The sequence below is a fragment of the Lactuca virosa genome, chromosome 3 (assembly GCF_052849685.1).
Source record: "Lactuca virosa cultivar CGN04683 chromosome 3, Lactuca_virosa_CGN04683_v6, whole genome shotgun sequence".
NCBI lineage: Eukaryota > Viridiplantae > Streptophyta > Magnoliopsida > Asterales > Asteraceae > Lactuca > Lactuca virosa.
The window spans coordinates 1,044,344-1,055,557 of NC_136428.1; the positions used below are offsets into that span (position 1 = coordinate 1,044,344).

Genomic DNA, 11,214 nt, shown 5'->3' on the forward strand with positions numbered 1-11,214 from the left:
GCTTGTTATTTAGAGGATAATCTCAGAATAAATGGTTTGATCTTGTTGCGTAGCTCTCATCGGGGTCTAACTGTTGCAGAGAGAAGTCTCTTACTCCAAGGATTATCTGAGCCTTCTGTCCCAGTATAAGTTTTCTGCAGGGTTGATTGGTCTGTGATTATGTTTTCTAATGGGAACCTCAAGTTATCAGAAGTTGGGAAGTCAGTTGGATGATAAGTGGAATGAATTTGGTAATGGTTCAGTATGGTCGGTCTATTAGGGAGACAAACCATCTCGAGGCTTCAGATTTCAGATTGAGTAGATGTGGTTATGTTGCAAAGGATTATTTTCAGGTGGAGAAAGGATTCGTTTATCTTCGGGTTGGAAAGCCCTGCGAGGGTTGGTTTCGGTTGCCTTGGGGAAGGTTGGGGTATGGTCGAGGTTGTGGCCGTGTTGCCCAAGTTGGGAATGGTAAGGAATGATTTCGAGGACGGAATCTAATTTAAGTGGGGGAGAGTTGTAACACTCTGTTTCGAATCATTTCCTATTTTGGAGTAGTAATCAGGGATTGGGTATTTGTAGGCTTGGGACTCTTGAAGAATTGAGGTTTGGACTCATTTGGGGTTGGATAATGTAATTTGGATGATTCGGGTATTCAGTTTGTGTTTTGGTGTAACATTGTGATTTTTCACCCAAATTTTTTTCTAATTTTTAAAACACTTATCTAACAGAATACGTTAGCGGAAGTCTTTTTCAAAGTTTAAAGGAAACATCACCAATGTTACGTTTATTTTCAAAAACATCATTCATGAAAATATAGTTCATAAACCAAATCAAAAACAAGTTCTCAAAAACAAGTGTTAAGAAAACTCCACGACATGTCCAAACGGTATCAATACTAAGTCATAAACTGGAATGTAACTACCCAAATTCCCCATCCTCACCAGGCCATCAAACTATGCTACCTGTACCAATGCAAGGCAACAACAAACAAAGAAACAAGTGTCAGCAAATGTTAAGCGAGTCAACCATAAATACAATGTCAGGAAAACACACATAGCATATCATCACATACATCACATGCATCCCATACATCACACACGTCATATACATCATTTACATCTCATGTTCATCACTAGGGTATCATTAGGGTCTACCGTTATTATTTATTTTTTTAATATTAGATAACTAATAATTATTCCTAGCCCTGGGTCCATCACTAACCCGCAAGGAAGATTCCCTACACATGGGTCCATCACTAACCCGTAAGGTAGACACCTCGCACGTAGGTCCATCACTAACCTGAAGACAAAACATGTTCACTACTAAGTGACCAGCCCAACCCTACCCCACTGGGTTCATCACTAACCTTGGGTTCATCACTAACCCAAGAGGTAAAAACCTTATTCACTACTAACGTGACCGGATCGACCCAATGCACTAAGTGAGGCGCGACTCTCACTCGTAACATTGCTCCCGGTTCGTTGCGTTCGCTACTCCGAAATTGCACATACAAGTATGCATGTTGTCGTTCAAGAGTGGTACTTGTCATTGTTCCCATCACTAGAACTTCCCACTCAAATGTGATATTTGATCCAGCGCCATCACTACGCCAATATCACTCCAGTCCTTGAACACCTTAGTGTCCATGAACCATGTCCCGAGTGGTGGTCTAGAAAAACCACTCGGCGTCACTAGTGGCTTAAGCTCTCTCCCTTTAGGTATCTTCCAGCCTCTAAGGCCCTCACAAGTATCCAGATAGGGTACACACCTAAGTCTAGATTGCTACCCTTTATGCCCCAGTAATTGTATTCCCCTTTTAAATTAATAATTTATTAATTCGTCACATAAGGATTACACTACAAAACTCCTTAAGTAATCTTGCTCAATTTCAATTAATAATAAATGACATATTACTTTCCTACTTCACAATATGTAAACATGCAACAAGACATCAAGTTAAGGCATTTTACATCCTTATATAATCATGCACATATCATAATTTCATCATTAAGGCATATTATATCACTAGCATGCATTTTCCTAACCAACATAGACAAATATTACCAACAAATTATTTCATGCATATATTCACACACAATCAACACAAAAGCCTCTTTCTATTATGGACCTATCACACCCTCACATCAAAATAACAACCAAAAAGTATAGCATGAAGGTAACATCATTCAAATAAAATAACATTCACAATTGGGGTACATGCAACCTAAACAACCTAGGTTCATTCCAATCCCTCTAAGATGTGGAATCCCTAACAAGTACTTTAAATAACCACAAAGATTGACTCACCTTTTTCAAACAAGCACCATTTCCACACTTCAAATCTTGTATGACCTGAGGTAATAAACCTTACCCTAGTTAAACACAAATATATGTATTACTAGAAGTTTACACGAACAAATTATGGCAGTTTACTACCCAAACATACAAATTGGTTATTAGATCAAATTTTCAGATTTTGACCTGAAACAGCAATCTGTTCAAGGCCACTTTAGCGCCACTTAAACCTGTAAAAATTTTAACTTTATTCCAAATTCAGGTAGTTCATACTTTTAGCTTTAAAAGTACTACTTGCACAGGTCCAACCGATTTTTCTACAATTTTCTATGAATTTTACAAGACAGCATGTCCGTGCAGCTAATTTCCGACCAGTCAGTGAAAAAGACGATTTTCACCTTGGTTAGGAACAATACCAGATATTTGGAAAAATCATGGATAAACTAGACCCAAAATGAAAACTTTTAGAGTTTACGGACCATCAATACGATCTCTGATGATTTTCCTATATTTTTTTCAAAACAAGGACAGATTGGTAATTTTGCTGAATTTTCCAGCTTTGAATTTCAAGGGCTTTTTGACCATTTAACCTATTAAGTCATAACCAAAAGCACCCACAAAGATAAAAATTTATTTCTTAACAGTAGCAACTTGTCAAGAAACATTAATAGCAATTCCATCCTCACACCAAGGTTCAAATTAGTAATCAACAAAGAAAACAAGGTCTTCAAAACATGGAGTAATACATAAACATGAACTAAGAATTCTTGAGGGTGTTGTTCATAACCACGTTTTGACAGCAATAAACCATAAAAATACACCCAATAGAACTAGAATTAAACATATGAACATTCAAAGATTGCAAAGATTGTAAAGAGAAAGAAGATGTGATAAAAAACATCAAAAACAAAACAATTTGGCTTCAAGATGGTTATAAATTTTTACCCAATTTCCAAGCAATTGAATCATAAAACAAGAGAATGAAGAATTAAGGGTTTATCAAAGGCGAAAATCAATTCAAACAGCCTCAAGGTCGTCCCCTGTGAAGTCGACTATTACTTCCACTGTTCCCGTCTCTCACTTTCGACTTGCGTTCTTCTTTCCCTCCTCACACGCACGTTTTTTTTTTTGTCCTCTGATCACGTCGCAGCCCTAGAGAAACAATGGTGGGGTGATTACAACGCACGTATAGGGATGGAGGAAGAACGAACGAACGGTTTTTGGGGCCTTAAACCTGATCGACGACTTCATGGGGTAGTCATAACGTTTTTTTGCAATTTGGTCCCCATATTTTCGGCCTTAATCCCAACATATCCTAACCCTAGATTAGTTAAAAATTTAAGTTTATTTCATTGACATTTCAGCCCCCAACTTCATCTACCCTATTTAAAAGAATTATATTTACCTTAATTTCCCACAAAATAGTTTAATTAAATTATATACCCGTTAAATATAAATTACTTCTTTTAGATATTAATTATATATATATATATATATATATATATATATATATATATATATATTTCCTTTTTAATATTCGTAGGATCAAAACAGATTTATTACAATTAATTCTCGAGTAGCGGAAGGTTAACGTCGTTTACAGAAGGATTTTCGGGTTGTTACATTTGGAGTCAAAGGGTATTTCCGTAATTTGTTAGCTCAGGCTTCTATGGAAAATGGATGTTCGTTCGGGATTTGGTAAGGCATGTACGAGTTGATGGAAGTGAAGAGCTTCTCATTACCTTTTTATGAATATAAGGATCGTCGGAATCGGAATTATAACGAAGAAGTTATGGCATTCGGAGTATATTCGGGTTAAGGGTTAAGCAGTACGCGGGGCGTACATGTGTACGCATGGCTAACTAGTCCTAAAGCAGTTACGCGGGGCGTAAAGTGATGTACTCGGGGCGTATTGATGCGAGGCAGGATCGTGCCTTCAGGCACGTACATAGGGCGTATAAGGGTGTACGCGGGGCGTATGTGCACCTTAATGAAAACCCTAGATCTTGATGTTGTACCCTATATAAACACATTAAGTCTTTTTGGCTGGCCTCCTTACCAGCCTCCAAGTTCCCAAAACCCTAGAAATCGTCTTTAAGCCTCCATAGTTGTAATCTTGAGCTCATGATGTTCATTTTAGTGTTTATGGGTCATTTCCAAGAAGATGGAGTTTGATGCAAGGTTATGAATCAAGTATGGGCTTATGGATCTAGATTATGTGCTTCATTTCCATCTTATTTAAGGTATAAAGTTATATAATTGATGTCTTAGATCTTTCATTTATGAGTTTTGTTTCCTTTTTGGCCCCATGGATGTGTTTTAGTGGCTAGATGCCACTCCAGGAGCTTTGAGTTGCCCCTCTTGGTGTTTCTGAGGTTCAAGGTCCATAAAGTTGGCACCTTTAGGATTTACATCTATCCATGCATGAGTTTGGGTCCTTTCCATGGTAGTAGAATGCTATTTTCGTAGTTGGGTCTTCTTGGGGCATGTAAAGTCACAAAGTTAGTGACTTTATGGTTCTAGACTCATTTTGGGACTCAATTATGTGGTTTGGACTTCTGGATCTATGCATTAAGAGCTTAAATGAAGGATTTAGCTTATTGGGTGAGTACGTTGGGCGTATAAGTCTGTACTCGCAGCGTACAAGCCAATCAGCATGTACGCTTAGCGTACAGATGGGTACGCCCCGCGTACTCAGTTAGGAGGGTTTTGGCCTTTTGGGCTTCATGTTGGGCTTCCTTTTTGGGCTTGGGTGTTTGAGTTATTAATGGGCCATCTGAGTATGAGTCTCTTGGACTAGGAATTTTGGTTGGGCTTTAGGGTAAGGCCCATGTAAGGTGTTTGGGCCCAATTTGGTCGGGCCATAATTGGGCCTTGGTTGGTTATTTGGCTTATGGGCCTTTCAGGTTGTGAGTTTGGTCCTTGGTCTTGGACCAAGATTGGTTACGGGTAAAATGGTCTTTTTACCCAGAGTATGGATTTATGGTTGTGGTTTGGAACCCAATGGATAATTGGGTGTTGTTTTGATTTTGGCAGTTCAGGGAATCTGTCAGCCAACAGCCAGGGATCGTCTGTATAATTCGGCAGTGCGAGGTGAGTCTCCTCACTAGATTTAGCGGGTCGAAGGCACCAATTTCGGTCCATGGTTTATATGTTAGGATGTTAGATGTATGTTCGACTCTTGCACGTGTTATATGATAGTATGCTTACCGGGCAAGGCCCGATGCCAGACGGGGCCTGATGAGGATATCGTATGTTAGTTATCAGTACGTCTTTATGCTTATTGGCCGAGGCCCGATGCCGGGCAGGGCTCGATGACTGAATGACATGTTATAGTCTTTGTGATTATTCTTGGATTAGGTGTCTAAGCCCATAACTATAATTGGTATGTACTTGACCCGATAGTGGCATGGTCCTTTTGGGTTGCCTTCACCATAGCAACTTGACACAATGAATTATGAGAAAGAGGTTGATAAGTGATTTATTAATATATTATAAGAATAATATATTAATTGAGAAATCAAACTATTTAATTAGTATTGATCAGAAATTAATTTGGAATTAATTTAGTGATCAAAAGAGACAGATTAAAAGAACGGGGATTGATTATGTAAATCAGTAATAGTTGTAGTTTGGGCTCATGGACCCTATTGATAAGGGGTGGACGAAAACTCTATGGGATTCCATAAAGATTTCGTCCAAAGCCTTTCATGTGGGGGTCTGTGGATTGCTTAGGGCCTAAGCAAGGGGAATTAGGGTTTCTAGTTGAAACCCTAGTGGCAGCTCAGCTATACAAGGAACCCCAAGGCTCCTAAAATCGGCACCTGTTCCTTAGAAGAAACCCTGGCCGATTTTGTGAAGCCTCTATCCTCTCTCTCTCTCTCTCTCTCTTGTTCATCCATTGCTTGTGGTGTTTGTGACTCCATTAGAGGTGCAACAATTGAGGCACTAAGCTCTTGAAGGTCAAGATCAATGAAAGGATTACTTGTTACTACTAGTTAACAAGAAAGGTATTCTTGTAACCCTAGTTTGTTTATCAAATTCGAAAATTGTATGCTAGATTAGGGTTCTTGCTTTGGGTAATTGATTTGCATGTATAACTTGAGAAAAACCTAGATCCAAAGCAATTAGGGTTGCATGTGCACCATAGGAATGTTGTAATGCTCAAAACCCATCGGTGGTATCAGAGCCTAGGGTGTTTTTCTGTTATATTTGATGCATTTGTGATTTGTTCAAAGCTGGAAGAAAATCGTTTTTTGTCTCTGCCTGATGAACACAACGTGTTCATATTTGAAAACGACGTGTTGGTCTTACACGACGTGTTATGGCATGACACGACGTGGCGACTCGTCTGTTGGCAGAATTTCAGATTTTTGGCCTAAATTAGATTAGGATAATTACCATAAGTTGTTTTTACTGATTAAATTCGAATTTTCTGATATGGTAATGAATATCCTCATCTAACTAAAAGATAATTGTCAAATTTTAAGATAATTATGAGATTTTGTGATAAATTAATTATTTGTAAAATTTGATTTGAATTTTCTTACCAAGAAAAATTGGATAAGGTCAAATTTATGATAAGGATAAATTACATGATTAACTTAATTGTTTTAAAATTTGATCTACAAAGTTTTGAAAAGTTTCATAACTTGCCCTCAAGTTTTGGAATTTAAAATTTGATTAAAAGTTTTAATTTTGAAATATTAAATTCTAAACCCTAGTGTTTTAAAAGCTTAAAATACAACTCTTATACTATTATAATATTAAAAGCTTAATTTATATATATATATATATATATATATATATATATATATATACATATATAGGTATAAGATGAGCCAGTCTTACCGTTAGTAGGCCTCATTCACGAAGTTGGTCTATAAGGGGTGTTTAAGGAAGCGGCATGTAAAATGACCGCCATTGGGTATCCACTCGTACCCACCACACTCTTGACTAGTGGAGGGTCGTTAGCCGAACGGATAGGATAGAACATTAATTCCTCATTAATAAGTATACTGAACATTATAAAGTAACTAAATGTTTTACAAATTCCCAATCTTAATTACTTTAGGAAAAATATGAAAAAGATGCTATTCCATGAAATTGCACTTTGCACCTTGCCAAGTCGTTAGTGGAGCGTGTGTGGTTATCCGGAACACTAACTTCGACTAACAAGGGTGGCAAAGGGTAGCTCGAGAATTATCATAGATCAGTGGAGCATGTGTGGTTAACCGACACATTGATTAGGTGGTAAATGACCTCGAGAGTGCCAAGCTAATTTTCATGGTTATTCACACCTTGTTTGTGATCCTCGATATCCCAGTCACAAACTTGAAGGGAATAATCGAGATTAAACATGCCATTGAAAAGTTCAATGAATCTCAAAAGGAATCTAGGAATTTCATTTCATTTAAAACCTAATTCTTCATTTCGTTTTTCGTGGTGGAATTGGTAAATCGTCATTTACCTACCTTCAAATAATTTACAATTGGATTACGACATCCCTCTTCCGAATTGTGAATTATTGTGTTGGGTCATAGCCTTAATATTTCATTTGGGTGTTATATTAAGGATTCTTTATCTAATCAAAACTTTGTTCTTTTTCTTTTCAGATGCCTGGCTCAAAAAACGCTTTTGGCTCGAACTACAACTCCTCAAGCTCATTTTCTCTTATGAACATTTGTGGGAGGGTCACCTTCTATGGATCCAATTTCAATGATTGGATTCGCAACATACGCATGACCCTTCGATACGAGGAGAAAGAATACGTCCTCGACGAAAAGCTCAAAGAGATAGATGAAACCAAAGCTTCTACTAAAGAAATAGCTGAGTATAGGGCTCACGAAAAAGACGCGACAAAGGTGTCGTGTATAATGGTAGCCACTATGACTCCTCAGCTCCAGCGGTTCTACGAGGACTACTGGCCTTACGAGATGTGCCAAGACTTGATGGAAAAGTACCATCAGAATGTGTGTCAAGAAAGGTACGAGATTATCGCCTCGTTGATAACAACCAAGATGAAAGATGGAGAGTCCATCACGAGCCACTTGCAAAGAATGCAAAGGTATGTGGATCGTTTGCTCAAGTTGAATGTCAACTTTGACGAAGAGTTGGTGATTGATATCATTCTCCACTCTTTGCCTCCTTGTTATGATCAGTTCAAGATGACTTATCATATGAATAATGAGGAAGTCACATTGAGCAAACTTCAAGGTTTGTTGAGAACTGCAGAAAGTGGATTGAAAGGCAAAGGTGTTGCATCCACTCCTACTACTATTGCCGCAGTCCTGGCTATTGGACATGGGAAGGGGAAAAAGAGGAAAGTTCCCTCTAAGAATCACAAGGTAAAGTCTCATGATGGATCTTCTTCAAGTGGGTCCAAAGGAAAAGGTGGTTCTGCTACTCCTTCATCTGATCCAAAAGAAGTAGAGTGCTTCTACTGTCACGAAAAAGGGAATTAGAAACGAAGCTGCCTGAAATACTTGCAGGACATCAAGGATGGGAAGATAAAGCCCTCCTTCACAGGTATTTATACTATTCAATCTAATAACTCAACACATGCTAGTTCTTGGGTCCTTGATACAAGATGTAGTTTTCACATTTGTTATGATTTGCAGGTGCTAAGAAGAAGTAGGGATGTGGAGCATGGGAAGATGAACATGATAATGGGAAATAGGAAACCGTCGCCTGTCACCAAGATCAAGATTTATTCTTTAGTGCTTAGTAGTGAGTTAGGGTTAGAGTTGAATGATTGTTGCTAATCGTCAGAAATGACGAGGAATATTATTTCTTTTCATGATTTGTACAGACAAGGTTTTAGATTTTCATTTAATAATGAAGTTGGTTCTATTAATGTTGTCTATAATGGTACTTTATATTTTGAAGCATTGCCTTGTAATGGTGTATATGAAACTGTGATGGTTGTAGACAACTTACGAAATAATGTGTTGCATATCGATTCGTCTAATGGTTTAGACAAGGTATGCTTGTGGCATTGTCGTCTTGGACATGTCAACAAGAAGCGCATAGCCCAACTCCAAAAGGATGGAGTCTTAGAGTCATTTGACCTAAATTCGGATGACACGTGCGAATCTTGTTTGCTTGGAAATATGACTAAATCACCTTTCACTGGTACTTGTGAAATAGGTGAGGGTTTGTTGGATCTCATACACACAGATGTATGTGGGCCCTTCAGATCCACCACAAGGGATGCTAACCGCTTCTATGTGACTTTTACCGACGATTATAGCAGATATGGATATAGCTACTTAATCAAGCACAAGTCGGAAACCTTTGAAAAGTTCAAAGAGTTTAAGCAAGAAGTGGAGAATCAATTAGGCATGAAGATAAAGATGCTCAGATCCGATAGGGGTGGTGAGTATCTTAGTATCGAGTTCCACGACTATCTTAAGGAATGTGGAATTGTTTCACAATTGATGCCACCTAGGACACCACAACTTAATGGTATGGCTGAGAGGCGCAATCAAACCTTGTTAAACATGGTTCGTTCCATGATGAGTCGAGCTTCGTTACCTATCTCATTCTGGGGGTATGCCTTAGAGACTGCCGCCCATATCCTTAATCTAGTCCCAACTAAGAAGGTTGCCAAAACACCTCACGAGGTGTGGACAGGGAAGGTTCCCTCGTTGACACATATCAAGGTTTGGGGGTGCGAGGCTTTCGTAAGACGAGAGACTCACGACAAGATTGAACCTCGTAGTGAGTGATGTATTTTCATTGGCTATCCACATAAATCTTTTGGATATCTTTTCTACAGACCTAGTGACAACGTGGTCTTCGTAGCAAGGAGAGGGATTTTCTGCGAGAGATAACTCATATGCCAAGAGGACAGTGGGAGGCAAATTGATATTGAAGAGCTTTAAGAGTCAAGCGATGAAGGAACCTCTAACACTAGCACTCAACATGAGGAAGAGATTCATGTTGAACCGGTTGACGAGTCCTTACCTCTGAGACGTTCCAGTAAAGTTAGTGTTCCACCTATGTTGTATGGTTTCCATATAACTGTCGAAGGTGATACGTTTATCAGTGATAGTACACTAATAAATTTGGATGAACCTAACAACTACAAGGAAGCCATGGCAGGCCCGGAGTCTGCAAAGTGGAAGGAGGCAATGGACAGCGAGATTCAGTCCATGTGTGACAATCAAGTTTGGAACTTGGTTGACAATGTGCCAGGTCGTAAGACGGTCGGGTGCAAGTGGATCTTCAAGAAGAAGACTGTCATGGATGGGAAAGTGCATGCGTTCACATATCGACTGGTTACGAAGGGCTTTACTCAAACCCCAGGGGTTGACTATGATGAGACCTTCTCACCAGTGGCCAAGATCAAATCTATAAGGGTTATGTTGGCCATAGTTGCGTTTCATGATTATGAAATATGGCAGATAGACGTCAAATCTGCTTTCCTTAACGGGAAGCTGGCTATAGATGTTTACATGTGTCAGCCAGAGGGTTTTGTAGATGCGAAGTACCCGAATAGAGTGTACAATATTGAGAAATCCATTTATGGATTAAGGCAAGCGTATCGCAGATGGAATCTTTGTTTCGAGAGTATGAAGGAAGAGTGCCGAAAGTGTGAGCGGATCGTAGGCCAGGTGGCCTCATTTGATTATGACAGCCGTGGGTTGTTGACCCTGCATCGGAGGGTCTGGGTTCCTTACTATGGCGGGGTATGTCAGGTTCTAAGGGATGAGGCTCACAAGTCGAGGTTCTCCATCCATCCCTGGGCGAAGAAGATGTATCGGGATCTTTGCCCTGATTATTGGTGGCCCTGCATGAAGCGGGACATAACATGGTACATAGAGCGGTGTTTGACCTGCAGGAAGGTCAAGGCAGAGCACCAATGACCTCACGACAAGATGCAGTCGTTGGAGATTCCTGTGTGGAAATGGGAAGATATTACTATGGATTTCA

General features: G+C 39.2%; 1 long non-coding RNA gene across 1 annotated transcript; it reads right to left on the minus strand.

The window, feature by feature from the left end:
- Positions 1–784: 784 nt before the first annotated feature.
- On the minus strand, positions 785–3,494 carry LOC145162178 (uncharacterized). Its single transcript, XR_013738939.1, has 3 exons — positions 3,223–3,494; positions 2,290–2,334; positions 785–944 (listed from the first exon to the last, which is right to left on the minus strand). It is a non-coding gene; the product is annotated as an uncharacterized LOC145162178 (long non-coding RNA).
- Between the last annotated feature and the right edge of the window lie 7,720 nt (positions 3,495–11,214).